The sequence below is a fragment of the Apus apus genome, chromosome 4, assembly GCF_020740795.1.
Source record: "Apus apus isolate bApuApu2 chromosome 4, bApuApu2.pri.cur, whole genome shotgun sequence".
Taxonomy (NCBI): Eukaryota; Metazoa; Chordata; class Aves; order Apodiformes; family Apodidae; genus Apus; species Apus apus.
This window is the reverse complement of record NC_067285.1, coordinates 96,937,094-96,954,160: the sequence shown is the minus strand read 5'-3', so window position 1 is coordinate 96,954,160 and position 17,067 is coordinate 96,937,094. Positions and strand designations below refer to the sequence as shown.

The 17,067-nt window shown below is 37.5% G+C and overlaps 1 long non-coding RNA gene across 1 annotated transcript; it reads right to left on the bottom strand.

Moving 5' to 3' along the window:
* Positions 1–406: 406 nt before the first annotated feature.
* LOC127384015 (uncharacterized) lies at positions 407–9,324 on the bottom strand. Its single transcript, XR_007889349.1, has 3 exons — positions 9,235–9,324; positions 796–953; positions 407–522 (listed from the first exon to the last, which is right to left on the bottom strand). It is a non-coding gene; the product is annotated as an uncharacterized LOC127384015 (long non-coding RNA).
* Between the last annotated feature and the right edge of the window lie 7,743 nt (positions 9,325–17,067).

The window sequence follows — 17,067 nt, the reverse complement described above, 5'->3', positions numbered from 1 at the left end:
GAGGCTCTGCAACAGTCTGTTCTGGATTTTGTTCTGTTCAGACTTTCACAATTCAGACAATTTAATAGAGAATATGCTTATTAAATTTGCAACTGATGTGAAGCTGGGAGAGCTGGCAAAGAGCTAAGGTTGGAATTAGAAATCAAGATGGTTTTCACAAAAGGAATACCCTGAAAAACTTGTGGTGCCAGTTAGTAAGTGTTAACAACAGGTAGGAACGAGCAACTGCATAATCCAAGAATCAGAGCAGCTAATCAGTTCTGGAACTACTCCAGAGGGTATAAGGGGCTACAAGCCAAACATGAGAGTCAACACCAAGCTGATTTGAAAAAGGTTAATATCATGTTAGGATGAATAAACAGAGGTTAAACATTCTGACATGTGGAATGGTCATTCCTACCTACTTTTTCCTAGTTAAAAACGTATCCAGATTTGAGTGCTGTGCTTCAGCAAGAAAGGAACCATTTGGTGAGACTTCCAGAGCAGAGAAACCAGAATGAGCAGAGCCCTAGAAAATACAATCTAACATAAAAGATTGAAAGACTGAGTTATTAGACTTAAGAAAACTGTCAGGAGACCTGACAAAGCAGTCGCACAGTGGAGTAGAACAATAAATTCTCCATGATACCTCACAAGCTAAGAAGAGATAATCTTAAATTACAACATTGAAGACTCAAGTTATAATTTAGGAATTATTTTCTAAATATAAGGCAACAAGGAGATGATTTAGCTTCCACTGTCAGGGATCTTCAAGAACAGGCTGAGCAAGAATGGCACAGATTTAGCAGATCTCACCTGTAACCAAAGAGATGGACCAGAGGAAGCTCTTTCCAGCTCTGCTTTTATATGAGGGGACGACTGTGCACTTAAGCATCTGTGCACAGGCACTTGGACAGGTCTAAACAATTAACTTGGTCATGATGGTGTGCAGCATCTCTTAGTGACAGAACCACCTGGAAAAAAAACAACAGGCAGTGTTGTCAGCTCCTGCAGTTTTACATTGGCTCAGCTCCTGAACTCATATAATGACAAGAAAACCTTTCTTCTCACAGAAAAGGAAAAGAAGTAAATTTCTTATCTTGCCTTTGTGAAGAACTTGAAAACCTGTTTCCAAATGGCTTAAAAAATCAGATGACAAAGAAAGAGAGACAATGTTTCTACACCATTAATTAAACTCTCATGGTTTTGGGGGGCCTGACTCATGGTTTTTCAATGGAGCTGGCATTAATGGTAATGGGCTAATTTGAATAGACAAATTTAGAAATTGATATTCCTGAATTTCCTATTATAGAGAAGGCAATACTGCCTGAACAGCAGGTCTATTTCAGGAAATTAAAACCTCCCCATATCCTTTCAGATGACTTGATCGTTTCCACATTTCCATCAATGTTACACAGGGGACATTGCACAATGTTTAACATGGTGGCAGAAAATTCACCTAGCAGAGAATTGTGAAGGCACAGTGTATCTGCTGAAAGACTCTCCAGCTGGGAACAGACATAATGGGGGCACAAGGAATTCATTCTTGGGCAATCTCTGTTGGGAAGCTGTTGCCTCAAATTAGCAGTATTTCTCCCACAGGGGGGTCTAGGTAGAAATTGCATGTGGAAGAGAAGATCTCTTCTGCACCAAGCAGGCCCAGACATCTGCATTCTCAAAAGACACACACGTTAAAACATATTCTAGATGTCACATGTGAGATTTGTTTAATGGAGTATCTGCCTGCAGAAACAAGGAGAGCACATGACATTGTTTCAAAAAGCAAAGAGACAACCTTCAAAATCCTTTTCTGCTGAATAGTTGTGATCTTTGTTATGAATTTTATTCTCCCTTTTCCGCTGTATGTCCTTGCTGAATGTTCCTATTTCTCTTTTCCTAAAAATAGGCATTTCCTGTCGTCCCTTTCCTCCTCCTCACAGAGAGGTGAGAAAACCACAGCTATGACAGATCACTTTCACAGGGTGGAAAAGAAAATCACAGAAAAGACCTTTCTGATTAAGTAGTCAATCCCTTGTAGCACTTCCTTTATTAAGACCTGCAGCAAATGGCATGCATGTTTTACAAAGCTCTGATCCTTTTATTATCACAGTTGGGGTATTTTAAACTGCTATTTAGGCTCCACTGGACTTGGTCAGCCTTTACCATCATCAAAGTCCTTCTAAGGGGTCTCTTATTTCCACTCCCACAAACTTCTATGAGGCTGACAAGGCAGAGACAACACAGAGATGTCTTGACTTCTGACAGATATTTATCTCTTGAGACTTTTTTTTCTGCATTTTCATCTCTACATTTTAAAAGTCTTCCTGTATCATATATCTTCTCCAGGCATCACTAAGCAACTTGGCTTCTTCTTTGCTAAGATGACCAAAATGAGTACTTTAATTCTGAGTAGGCAGTATATTTCACATTCTGACATTATCTGTAGCAATCTTTCTGAATCCTCACCCAATTTTTATCATCTGTCTGAAAACCTAAACATCTCAGAAGACTCCAGCTGAGATTGGCTTTCCATTTTGTTGCTCTTGCTCAAACTACTATTAATAAGGCCAGAAGCCACAGAAACTCCTCCATCAAGCAATAGCTGTCCTGCTGCTTCCACTGCAATTAGTTGTTTCTTGAACTTTTCAGTTCAACAAAGAAGAGCAAGAGGATTTCCAGAGCATTCAGGAATGCAAAGGAAAGGAAGAAGTTATGTTCTTCCTTCAATGAAGGGAAGAAGCCATTGACACCCATACCATCTCTTAGCTTAATATCTCCTTATCTATTCATATCTATTCATACCTGTGGTCTGAATCCCTGACAGAGAAGGTACAACAGGGGGAGTTTGGGCTCCACAGTTGCAGAGGGAGGAATTCTTCCTGGAAATCCTTGCCAGAGCTGTTTTTAACCCACTGAATAATAATATGCTTTCCAACTACACCTAAAAAGGAGGAACCTTCTTACAAATATGAAGCACGGTTATAATGAATGATACGTACATAAAAAACAGACCACAGAGAAAAATCTATTATTGGTTCTGCAAAAAAAACTGTAGCAACTCATGAGAGGTTTACTTTTAGTATTCATGTTGCTATCAGGAGTTGCATTATTACTAGATCCTGGCTGTCACAGATGGCTGCTGCTCTTTGAGGTCTGCTTTACTCATGTTTTTAGCTGCTTTTTTCTACAGATTTTATAGAGTTTGGGCTGATTTTAGCTTACTTCATTTGCTTGATAATTGTTTTGGTTTTAAATTTAGTTTTTACTTAATTAGCAGGAAAATGTTCATGTTTAGAGTGTGCTTTATTCTCTCTTTTTGAGCATGTGGTAACCAGAATCAGTGATGCAATTATACCTTCTGTTCCTTGTGTGGCATTAGCTCAGGCCAGATGTTTTGTTGGTGACAGCAGCTTTCCTGGAAGGTCAGCATCAATTTGCTGGCACTGCTGGACTGCTGTTTCCTACCTGTTGATAACTTTGCAGTGTGTCTTTCTCAACACTGCTTCTGCTTGCTGCTGGACTGAGGGGGAACTTCTCACCTGAAAGTATCCATTCCCTCTGTCAAATCACTGCCCAAACACTGGCGAGCATTTCTGCTTCCTGGGCTCCACCTCAGATGTCTGTACATGTCTCATCCATCATCTCCACTGCTGCTGTGTTTTGCTTGCCTAACAGGTTATCTGCATGCAGCATCTTCTGTTTCCTTGTGCCTTCCAGTTATTGCCTTAGTAATAATGACAAACACCAGGAGAGGATTACTGACTTCACTATACCTGGTCAGATCTTGTCACAGGTGTGACTGAGCAGAACCTACTGACATATTTTTATGGTCTGTTAGCAGAAATTCAAGCTCAGCCATAAACAACTGGCCCTGCTCTGCAGTTTGTTTTGGTTACATCATCACAGCACTGGTAAGAGATCTGGGTGTGAGTTTCTGCAAGCCCTGCTTCCCTCCGTAATGGAGTACTTGAGGAGAGAAGGTGTGCTATATTCCCATATGCCTCCTTGTTTGCAAGGTCAGATTGTGGCCTTCAATGGCAGACACAGACAGTTAAACCTTCTAGACCTGAAATCTATCATTCAGGCTCCATCATGCAAGGTGTCCCTACACTTACATGCCATACTTTGTTCTTTAGTCATTTAGCCCTGTTCCTACTGCCCATGGTTGTATTACCTCTTCTCTCTTCCTCTAAACTTCACCACCAATTTGTGATAGGTAAAGAGAAGTTTTCAAATACAAAGTTTGGGAGTGAAAGCTCAATTTTACTGAAAAAGGAGAGCTTTTCAGGTGTTAGTGTCAAAATTTAGTTTTGCTCTCCCACCGCAGAAGGCAAGTAATGAATTACCTTAGTCTTAGTGCCATAGGATAGTTTTCAGCATTATGACCAAAGGGAAAATATCTCGAATAGGATGCACTAACTTACAGCAACTGGCTTCTAATATTCTGCCATAGGATTTGAGGAACTGCCTTTAAAGTCCATGGCAGTTTTTTGTATGATGTGGAAGGGGACCAGGTTCCTTAGCTTCTATGTGCTCTTCACATTAGTCTGACTCCAAGTCTATGAGCCAAAACCATAACCCCAGTTCCACATGCCCCCATAATTTGAATCTGGCTAAGAATTTAGCAGCTCAGGCCCATCTCTAATTACAACAGACAAATTATTGGATAATTTCTTCTGCTTTATCTTTGCAATTCACTGGAGCATTTAATTTCTCCAAAAGCAGACACATCCTTTCTCATTAGAAATTCCTTTTTGGCCTTTTTAATATGAGTTTCTTATTATTATACACACACACATATGCCCATGCACACACACATTCACATATATACAAAAAAGTTTTGCTGATAAGGGATTATATAACTGATACCAAAGGTACCATAAGATGTTTAACCAAAACTTGGTTTTAGCCACAGGTAATTCACCACTTCATGGAAACAGTCTCAGCTGATGACTAATTTTTTTTTTTTTTTTCATAACTACAGCCAAAACTTGAAGAATAGTAGATTAGTCCATATTATTCCATAGAACAGAGCTGGTGGGCAGCAAGGAAGAACTGGAAGAGGAAAGCCTGGGGTCAACTGATATGAATATTCACTTTGTGGTGTCATGGAACACAAATTTCTGCTTTATATTTTTGCAGTTTATTTCTTTTGTGCCTGTGATAGAGGTGAGGTACTCAGCGGTTTCTTACTCTGTTATTTGTATTACCTTTTCTTACGCTTTTGGATCTCTTTTCATTCAATACAGGTGCACCTCTACTCATTATTTTTAATACTGCAGCTGAAAGCCATCTCACACATCCCTAACAGTGGTAAAAACACTGAAGACACAGAGATACTAGAACACTAGAGGCACAGTCAGATACAAAGCTCTGGACTCTTGCTTCTCCTCTGCATTGCCCTCCTGCTTTCTTTCCTCCATCCATACAAAAAAAGCTGAGGAAAAAGAACTTGTGTTTTCACAAAATATCCCAGAAAAAGAAACCTTAAATATCATTCTGCTTTGTTTGTATTGATTAAGCATTGCATTATTCAGTTTGAAGTGAGGAACCCCAGGGGTTTACCTGAGACTCCCAGGACACTATCAACGGCACCTAAAGTATTGAAGCTGTTCACTGAAATTTTTTTCAAGATTTCCACTACTAAATCAGCAGCATTGCTTAGGAAGTCCTGGCTTCTTGGCTTAGCTGCATAACTGCATGCCTTTCAGTTGCATAATATTTTGGAAATGCATGCTTCATTGAAGTGTCATTGATTTTCAACTAAAGTGAAAATGCCCTCATTTAATGCTTTCTGAAGAGAATTAGAAAGGAGGCTGGAGAGAGTTTGGACAAAGTCTTTATTAATTGTACATCACAAAACTGGGATTTATATATTTTTAATGCAGAAATTCTTTACAGCTCCTAAATCAAAACACTGTTCTAAAATGATATCTAATTTTATAAATGGAAAGACCCTATTTTGTTCAAGACTTTTAAATTCCTTTGCTTTGTTCAACAAATCCCTGTACTTGCTGTGAGGGGATTGCTGATTGCTTTGTCAGCAAGACCAATGATATTCAATCTTTGATTTCTGATTCATTTTCTTCTTCCTTCACTTTGATGAATAGAATAAACGTCTTGCTTTTTCCTCTCCTTTCAAAAAGATTTCTCTCGCCTCTCACTTCCTTAGTAGTGAGACCGTTTCATGTGAAACATTCCGCCTGTCTTTTGGACTTCCTCTTCACTGAGCTCAGAGCCGTGTAAGTACTTTATGGTCTTGCATTAAAGAAAACAAAGTTTTCTCTCCTTCTATTGTTGACTCTGATGTTAGGATGTCAGCTTTGCCTCTAACCACAAAGCTCCCTAGCTCACCCTTGGCTGTCTCCTCAGGCCTTTGTGTTGGCATTGCCTTATGAGGTGGCTCTAGTCCATTCTGGTAGGCAGTGGGTAAGAAGGTTGAGGTCTGAAACTAGTTGTATGTAAAGGGTGCCATAAGATTATGGAGTCACCTTTGAAGCAGGGCCAAGCAGTTACCATAAATTAGGCCCAGATGACCATGGTGTTGGCACATGAGCTTCAGCTAGGCTTACAGGATAAGGCCACAGCTTAGTTACAAGCACAGAGGAGTATCTTAAGTGTAAACCACTCAATGAACACTGTGAAAGCAGTAACAGAACTCTCAAGAGGGGCAGATGGTGAGCAAAAGCAAGTGGCAGACAGCCATCAGGCTTTTAACAAAGCCAACCAAAAACAAGGTGTTGTGTATCCAATTCAATGAGTGATGGCAGGCAGAGAGCCTGAGGATCCCCAGCTTGGCCCTGGGACCACTTGCCACATAGCTCCAGCTGCCACACTGCCCTAATGGCTTTCCTCCCAGACCACATCAGGGCCATGAAGATGATCAAAGGGCTGTAGAATCTGCCCTATAAAGACTGAAGGAGTTAGGTCATTAGGGCTTTGTGCAATTTGCACACTTACTAAATGTCGGTCAACATGTCTGAGAAAACAATAGTTAAAGCTTGACAATCACTACTATCTTGCCATGTTACAATTACGAAAGCTTGTCATATTTGTCTAAAACATATAAAAAGCAGATTCACCTGATCTGTACAAGAATTCTACCACACTTCAGTTAACATGAATTACCAAATGCAAATGGTTTTGCTAATAAAAAGATCTTTGACCTGTGAAGTCCTGACCACTGTACTTAATCGCTTTGAAAAAGCATGTGTTCCTCCTCTGAAATGCTGAGTACAGCTATCTGCTAACCACCTTATTAATCTCAGTAGGAAAATCTGTGCCTCCTTCCACTGGGAACACCTTGCCAGATTTGGGGTTGCACCCTCTCTGTACAATGAAGAAATGTGAAGGCTTCCTTTTTGTCATGCATCTCACTGGACAACACAAAGAGCAAACTTTAGGCATAATTCCTGCACCAGGATTCATTAGCTGCCCTCCTGAAAAACTCTTTATTTCATTGAGTCTATAGAAATGTGAAGGGAAATGTACTCAGAGGTCTGGAAGTGAGGATAAGATCACAGGCGTGTCATAACCATGGTATGAGCTTTCTAAAAATCTCTGCAGCGTGAGGAAAAAAAATAAAAATATTGATTGCAAGGCTTGATCAGTTGCTCTTTTCAGAAGAAATTTCAATCTGATTTGCCATGTTATTGATTCTTTTTTTCTTGCTCTTTGCATAAATATTTTCAGTTATTCTTAGTGGATTGCCTCACTTTGAACTAGGATCAGATATCAGATTTGGGGTTTTTTATTTGAATATGAGAACATATTCAGTTTAAGAAAGATTATGAAGTCAGATCTGAAAGAGAAAGCTGATACATGTACTTCTGGGGAAAAAAAGAAAGAGAAGCACTTTCTGCTTCCTAATATGGCAAGTAAGGCCATTCAACAGTGTGAGAAAAGTAAAACATGTTTTATTATATTCAAAGGTGCGAGATGACTTAGCAGGTCTTTTAATTCATCACATGCTTTACTGTGCTATTTACCTAGATATGATTTTCAAATATAGCCAAAACATTTGTAAGTAAATGATGACATATCTTCATTGCCATGGGTATTCTTCTGTGTGATTCAGCAGAATACTGAGAAGTGTATTTGAAGTTTGCAACTATATCAGTAACTGTTGGTAAACGGGGACCGATGACATACTGGAATGGCATCATAACTTTATCTCCTTACTGCCTACATATACGCTTTCTAATATTTTATTCTTTCTTCAAAAAGAGTGCATAAATAAGATTAAATGCCTCCTGATTATCTCTCCATTAAGAATATTTAATCCAAAATCTGCTGAGATCATAAAAAAATTATTGAAGTTTTGGATGAAGTTATTCAAATGCCAGTGATCATGAACTGTTCAGGAACACACTATAGGCAGTGAAATTCTAATATGAATACAGTTCTTCTCTATCTCCCCACTCCTGTAATACATTACCACATTTTCTTCCTTTGGCCAAAGTGATAAAATCTCAGCTATGTCTTTTTGACACCCAGAACTTTTGACTCACCTTAACATGCAAATCTTCTCAAAGTTTGTCCCAAAATACAAACACAGAGAAAAATGGAATGAAATATTCAGCTTCTTCTCAGACAGCCTGTGTTTCAGGCACACCACAGATTATTGCAGAGAGTGTTCTAATCTATTTTTTCTATGTCACAAACCTTTTCTTGAAAGAAAAACATCAGATAGAACACATGCATAGGCCTTCTCTTGAGAAAATTTCTGTTACATTTAATGGAGTATCTGAAACCATAAAATAAAGTAACATAGCTTCAAGGCCTCTGAAGTGGCACAGGAGGAGATATACTCAGAAAAATACTTAGACATTCATATGCAATAGTTAAAGAAAAAAAAATTAAGAAAGGAGAGCTCAGTTGCTCAACAAAGAGCTTTTAAATGGAAGAGAAATATCCTCTTGCAAAGACTTCCAAATATTTATACTTTGTCTGTTTAAGTTTTTAGACATTATTTTACATTAATATGAAATTTGAAAACATCAAGGCAGAGATTATTTGGATCTCTAATTATGAAATCACAGAATTGCAGAAGAACAGAGGTTGAAAGGTACATCTGGATGCCATATAGCCCCAATGTCTGCTCATATCCAGCTGGATCTAGTTGCTCATGCCTGTGCCTGGTTGAACCTTCAGCATTATGCATGAAGAGTCCTCAGCTTTGCTGGGAAAATTGCTTAAGTAGTTGATGACTGTCATGGAAAAAAAAAATAAAAATTATATTTAATTGCAATTTACCTTGTTGAAGCTTGTGGCTCTTGCCTCTTGTGCCCCAGTGCACCTACAAGAGTCTGGTTCCATCTTCTCTACACCCCCATTACAGGTGGCTGAAGAAAGCAATAAAATGTCCCTGCTCACTGCAGGGGTGTTGGCCTAGATGACCTTTCAGGGTCCCTTCCAACCCAGACTATTCTAAGAGTCTATGAGTAAGGTCTCTCTTTCACCTTCTCAAGTTCCCAGTCTTAGTATAAAAAAAGTCAGCTCCCCAGATAATTTTACTTCAGAACTCTTCTTTTTAGGGTTATGAGAACAAAATATGACAAAGTAATATTTCAGGATGGCATAACTGGAATTTCTTATGTGAAGTTACAGAAACTGATAAACGTGATTGTGTTAGGAAACTTGGGAAAAAAATCTTAGATTATACTCTTCTGATTAATTACAGAACTCAGAAAAATAGCAGTTTAAAAAAGATTTAGGATCTTTACTTGCACTTGCATTACTCAGAGCCAGCTTTATTTTTTAAGGATGCAATTTTTCTGTCAGTCTATAATGTGGTGCTGTGACGGGGTAATATATCTTCAGGCTTTACAGACTCCTGGCATGACATACTCTTTGAGACAGTAGATCTTAATAGATCCTTCTGCATTAAGCCTGACTAATGAGCAGATGAACAGTTAATTAAAAATGCTTCACAAGGGCTTTGACACAGTAGACCATTGCAGCTTCACTGTGGTTCTTGCTTTCTAACAGATGAACAAACTTAACTTGCATTTTTTCCATTAGATCATAATGGCTCAGAAAGCTCCATTACAGTTTACCAGATCACTGATCTATGAACTAAACAGTATTTAAATATTTTTTTAATTTGAGTTACTATGGTATATGATCTCGTGTGCCTTCGCTGAATCCATACAGTAAAAGAGCCAGTATATAATTTCTTTAGTCACTGATCTAGCAGATCATTTAAAAGTTTTTCATTCTGTAAGTGTTAGGCTTTAAGGTTTTGGTTTTTCCTGGTTTTCGGACTGATGCTTATCTGCATGAGGGGAAGCCCTTTGACATGGATGGTTCTTCAAGTGCCACATGTACAGCATGAAACCATAGACAGCAGACCTTAACAAGTTAAAATTAGGCCTTTTTTGTCTAAATAGAATCCTGTTTTTATCTCCTGAATTATACACTCATTAGCTTTTGATAACACTGCAAATTTTAAAACTGCTGGCAGGAGTAAAAGGTTGTAAAATGACTGAGTTTTGATCCAGAATGTAGCCCTCCACTCCTTACTGATCTCTCACTAGGATTCACTTGTGGGTAAATCTGCTAATGAACCATGGAAAACCAGGAAAGAACTCTGAATGGCAAGGGTAGCATGGCTGGTCTCAAACATCTACAGAATTCAGATTCAGTCAGTAACTGTAAAATTAATTATCTTCCAACCTAGTATTTAGGACATCTGGTCCTCAGTAGCAAAGAAATTATCAAGTCTTGAAGAGGAATAGACTGGACTTTATTTTCCTTTAGAGAAACCCTCTGTGTGTTCAGGAATAAATGGTGCCCTGATCAGAAACGATTCCATCTTGCTTCAGTTAGCCAAAAGCACACTGTCTTTTCTCCAGCTATGCAATTTTAGCCTGATTCTTTAAAAGACAATATATTTTACAGAAGGACTTTCCCTAATTTTTCAAATTTCTGTCCTTGACTGCTTCACGCAAACAATGCATTCAAGCAAAGATTGTTATTTTGCACTATCAATATTGTATTAAAAAAATTCATCAAGCCAGTGTCCTTGGAACAAAGGTCAAGCCAGTCATGTTGGATCAGGTCATTTGCCATGAAAATGCAAGGTGCCGTTTGCCATATGCCAAAAGTAATGGTTAATTTAAATGTTCATATCTTCAAACAAAAATTCAGCAAAAGATTTTACCTTCAAAATTTTGTAAGGCTAGAAATCAATACCAGGTGCTCATGGAAACTGCAATAAATCATAGGGAAAATAACAGAGGAAAAACATGCCCATGCTAGAAAACTCTTTGTATAAAACATTACTTAGATCAAATATGTGCCTTAAGTGCCAAAATTTACTTCCCTTTCGGTTTAAAAATATGTTATATCTAATACAATGGTATTTTGTGGAACAATTTTCTATAGTTTGGGTGCTTCTCAGTGGACTCAAATGCACTAGTTAGATTAGGTGAGAGTTTCTTGAGAGATATTTTCTTGATTTTAAAAAATAACATTGTAGAGAGAATTACCAAACCAGCAGAAATTAGGAAGAAATGAGTCATGGTAATTAACTTCCTTCAGGACTCTCATGTGTCAGAACCTAAATGTTACTCTTTGATAGATTTAGCTAAGATATAATATTCTATCTACAGTTAATAGTAACAAATGCTCTATTAGTAAAGCAGAACATTTAGAAATATGATAAAGATAATGCTCGAGAGACCTGAAGTACTAGGATTGATTGTTATACTACTTGGATGTCCAAGTTTAAGGCTACCTACACCGTTATATTCTGCTTTATTTTGCAACTCATTAAAGAAGAAAAAAGTGCCCTATCAGCAAGAGGTATTGTCTTCCTTCCAGTAATAAAAAGATTCTACACTGGAAAACTACAGGGACACTGGCCAAAGAGCAATAAAGAGAGATCAGGAGAACTTCTGAAACATTAATGATGTCCTTCTGCCAAAGCTTGTAAAAATGTGCTAAAACTTTGAGTATTCATGAGTATGGCAGCTTGAGATTTACCTCATCTCATCAACTCCCTGGGCTAAGTTTTCACTTACCCAACCCAGACGGGATCTCAGTAGGATTATGAGAGATAAGGGGGAAAGACATACATTCCTTAGCCAAGAGATAATTAAACAGAGTCATCAAGGCCAGACCTCTGACTGGGCTGTGAAATCTACTGCCAGATGTTGCAGATACATCTGTCTAAGTACTAACAGGATCCTGCTCATCACAATACCTAAGCATTTCACAAATAGTAATGGGTTTTCTCTTTAGGAAATGGGTATTTTTTCATACTAATATAGTACCAGCCAGAACTGGACAAGACACTAACAAAGTAGGTATTTTTGAGTTTTGGGTTTTGTTTTCTAACATTTTCTGTCTGATTTTTTTGTACATGGGGGAAGAAACTGCCTTAAACTCTCCAAAGCTTGAAAATCTATAAACATCAAGTTGCTTCCACATAGAATAATCTTTCCTCCATAGCTCTGTAGCTATCAAACAATAGAGCATTAACAAATGGTGAACTATTTATTGATGGTTCCCTTCAGTGTGTTTTTTGGTCTACAAATCTTATATAGAGTAGTAATAGAACTGTGGCCTAAAGATTTAAAAATTGAAAGACAAATATGAAGAATCTTATACATATAAATATATTTACAAGTATAAGGCAAAAATAATAACAATAACTTTATTAAAAATTAAACGTGAATGAAAAATGTGTATTTTTCTAGAATTTTAAATGTGGGTGTGTGTATTTCTGATTACACATATAGGTACCTTACTTCTTATCTATTTCATAGTGTTTGGGATTTGTCTTATGTTTTTTTAATATTTTAGGGTGTCCATCCTGAACTTCTTGCACTACAATGAACATGATGTGTGGAAGAGAAAAACTTCTGCTTCTTACATTACTTCTGCTTTTATACATTGTTGTGGGTTGTTGTCTTCTCTGTGCACAAGGATAGAATTTATGGGAAAGATTGAGAAGTAGTATCAAATCTTACACTTTGTGTTAGAAAATGACATTCTGGTACACAAAAAATTCAAGCAGGCTTTCCTGCTTAGACCTCATAGATTAGTGGAGCTCTCCTCACAGACTAGCGGAGAAAATCCTCTATGCGCTTATGATAACAAAAATGGGACTTCCATTAGGTTTGGTGTTAAACAAAAAATAATCAAAATACCACCTGTAGAAGATCACTAAATATAAATGTGCAGATGCTGCAACAAAATGCAAAACCATTCGTTTAAATGTCTTTAACATTTCTTTTCAGGAAATTAATGCATCATAAGTAGAGATTTTCACTGACATTGTACCAAGGGAATGTGTTAGTAAGCAGGCTGCAAGGTTCATTCTTGCTGGCAGTGAAAGATGTCCAGGTCACACTAGTTGTTGCTGTGAATAAAAAGATACGTGTTTTCTATCAATTTCTGGTGCCCAAAAAGGAGGTACATTTGCATGCAACAAACCTGGGACTACAGTGTAAAATGGACCTGGGCAGAAACTACTTCAGACGTGCCAGTCTTTCTCCAACAACTACTGGCGAAAACCTAACGGGAGTGTAGACCGACCAGAAGATGTTAATAAAGTCTAAGGAGAAGGAAGTAGGAGACCTTTCCTAACACAGAGAAATCTGAATTATAAATCCTTTGTTGGGGAGCCAGGGTGCCCCTCTGCCTGCCTCGGGGGACACACTAAGCTAATCCCAGGGTCTCCCATTCATGTGCTTCGGTCAGCCATGTGAGGGATGTGCTGACTTGAGGCATCTCCCCACTGACAGCCCTGGCAGTTGTCAATCATCTCTGCAGGTCTCACCCTCCACACTTTGTGCAGGAAAGGTCAGTTCACAGTATCTGAAGGCCCAGGCTAAAGTATATTAATCCATTATGCCATTTCCTAAGTGTCACTTGCCAAATTCTATGATGGCATCACATATATCACATTCCGGCACCTGCTACTGATCACACTGGCATTTCTGTTGCTAGCTGAAGGTGGAAGCTCACATTAATTAATGATGTAGCTCCCACTGCACAAATACTTTTGTTTTAACAAAATTGCAACAGCTGCATACAGTGTTAGGATAAATTTCTGGAGAAGATTCTGGATAAATTAAAGTTTATTATTTATCATCTGTTAGGTACGCTGCATATAACTGCAGACATAATTTTTTTATTGATGAAGAGCTCTGTATTTTACTGCATTATTCCTATTGCTAAAATAATCCATTTTCATCATCAGTTTTGTCCCAAGAGTTTGGTTAAACCTTGTTGGAATTTCAGAGATTATCAAAAATTGAGATTTTCATTTTACATCTGAGCACAAGTTTTACCTTACATTGTATTTTTAGCTTTTAAGTGCATTTTTTAAATCCACTTTAGAAGATGAATTAGGTTCTGGCCAGGAAATATCTCTACAGTTGCTAAGCAGTTCCCCAACGAGTAAAAAACCCAGACTGTTTAGGGTCCATTTAACTGTCAGTAAATTTTGATGCTGTCACTAGAATAATGTTGAGATACTTGGGATATTGATATATTTGAAAAGTATACGTTATTCGGACCTTGTGGCTTTTTAAAATATGCTTCTCAAGATTAGTTAAGTGTTTCATATGATGATATATAACACAATTGATGCTAGAAAGTACTGTACCAGTCCTTTGGGGACCTGCGAGGACTTTTAGCATCAATGTTTTCTGACCATGCACTGCCTCTGTGCTCTCTAATCTTTTCAAAATCAGAAGAGGGAAAACAACCCATGCCAAGCTGCTTGGGCTGGGAATTACATTTCAGCTCCGTTCGTTTTGCTCCTAGAGGCAGAGGTAGAATATTGTATGGTACTTGCAGAGTTAGCTGCCAATTATTTATTTAAAACTTGTCATTTGTGTCAGAGAGATTTAAGACCTTGGCTAGTAACAAATTCCCCAGCAAAGCAAACACACAAACCAAAATAAATATGGTTCAAAGTATATTCAATGCCTTGAATAGAAAGTGAGTGTGTCCTGCTTTAGTCTTGATCTTTGATTCCCAGATCTGTCCAACTCCCAGAGGAACAGAAGGTTGCCAGCATAACAAACTGGTAGCTGTACTTAAGGATTCAAGTTATTTCACCTATGAAAGAATTAGTAAATTCCTAATTATTATACTTTTAAAAATGTATTTTCAGTGTTAGATCTCATCTCCATTGTTATTCAATGGCTTTGACCTCTTAGAAGCCAAATTTAGTTTGCTGAAGAAATGCACTGGAAGATTTGGATTGCTGGCAAATATCTGTTTATAAAGATAGAGTGCCACAAACTGTGAACTAAGCAGTATAGATTAGTTAAAAAAATACAGTACTCGCCTTGTTTAGTTCTTAAGATCATCAGCATTTTTGTGCAGTGGTAACTTAGAGAAATCAGTGATTTTTACTAATAATTTCTTCATTCAAAAAAAACCAACAAAATAAGACTAAAAAACCCCTCATATTTGCCTAAATTAGACTTTGTCAGGGACACATTATTACTGAGCATTCTTCTACACAGTCAATAATGGGACTTTTATTATGTTCCTGGGGAAACTTTCCAACAATTCAGTGAATTTTACCATCAACACACTTGTTGTGCATGTCCAGGTTAAGTTTTCTTCTGCACAGCTTCATTCTGTAACACTCAGTTGTATCATCTTGCATTTTACTAAATTATTTTTTCTATCCTTTATAAATATGTCTAAAAAAATCCTTTATAAATCCTTTAAAAAATTTTAAAATCCTTTTAAAATAACAGATAAGTTTCAAGTACTCAAGACTTCTATATATCTTTTCATAAGATTCTCTTTATTAAACAGATCTTCTACTCACTGAATAGGTCCTATTATCTTTTAAAAATTGTTTCTTGTTTGCAGTTAGAAGACACATTAATTTCAGTTCAGAGCAGTTATCAATAAAAAGTCATTCTTACAAAGTTTCTTTTAGCTGTGTACCCCAGAGTTTATGACAAAGAATATACAACCAGCTCCTTCTGTGCATCCCTGGCAAAGGTGTGTAATACTTCACACGTGAAACTGTAAAACGAAGCACCCCTTAGAACTTCAAGGTTCTACTTTGATTTGAAGTTGCTCAGCATCTTTGAAAAACAGGCCATGTGCTTTTCAGGTTCAAAATTTTAAAATATAGCTCAAAGAAAATAAATTTCCAATTTATTTAGTTCCATACTGTCTGACTGCATGGATACATAGTATATTCACTGGGTACATACTATACTAATTCACACATTACTGCTAAGTGAATTTTTTTTTTTGTCACAGAAATGTGATTATTGCTTCTTTTTTTGTGTTAGATAGGAATTGAAAGGGACTGAAAACAATTTCCAGAAGTCTAATTACAATTGTTTCTTTTCATTCATAACATTCCTGACCCAGAAGTGTAAAAGCAGGTTTTCAAGGTAAATTATATCAATCCTTGGTGAATGACAAGCATAAAGTTTCACCACTTCTAGCTGATGAACAAAAGAAATGAGGGTGATCCTCCATCTCTTACTTCAAGCAAGCACACCTCACCAATGTGGTTTACGTGCACTGGTTAGTAGTGTTACTTATTTTAAGGGATATCCTTTAATTTACTCAGTTGTGGTAGGGATACAACAAAGGTTGAATGAATTAATCAAAATTTTGCAGAATTTTCTTACTTTCATTGCAATCATTCAGGCTGAAAAAAGCTAGAGTTTCTTAACCACGTAAATGAAAACATAAAAATGACACCAGTTCACTTTCTGAGGTGTCCTGAAGAATTAATCGACGAAAATACAAAGCCCTGCTCTGAGCTCGCAATTCCTGCAATTCCCTCTCCATTTCAACAGACATCTGATTGCAGGGGAGCAGGCTAGAAAGTGTCCACAGTCACTACTTATCTGTTCATTCACTTTGGATTGTGGGTCATCCTTGAAGAGCCTTAGCAGCAGTGTGATAGTGATCTATTCTGAGGCATTTCTGAGAGTCCAGACTTTAAAAGAGAGCTCAGGTAACAGCTGTTATGCAGTACATTTGAACCCAGAAGACACTAAAAGATGTATTTACAGAAACTGTATAGATATGCTATCAACTGCTACTGAAATGGAAGAGGACAGTTTTGAGACACATTTCCAG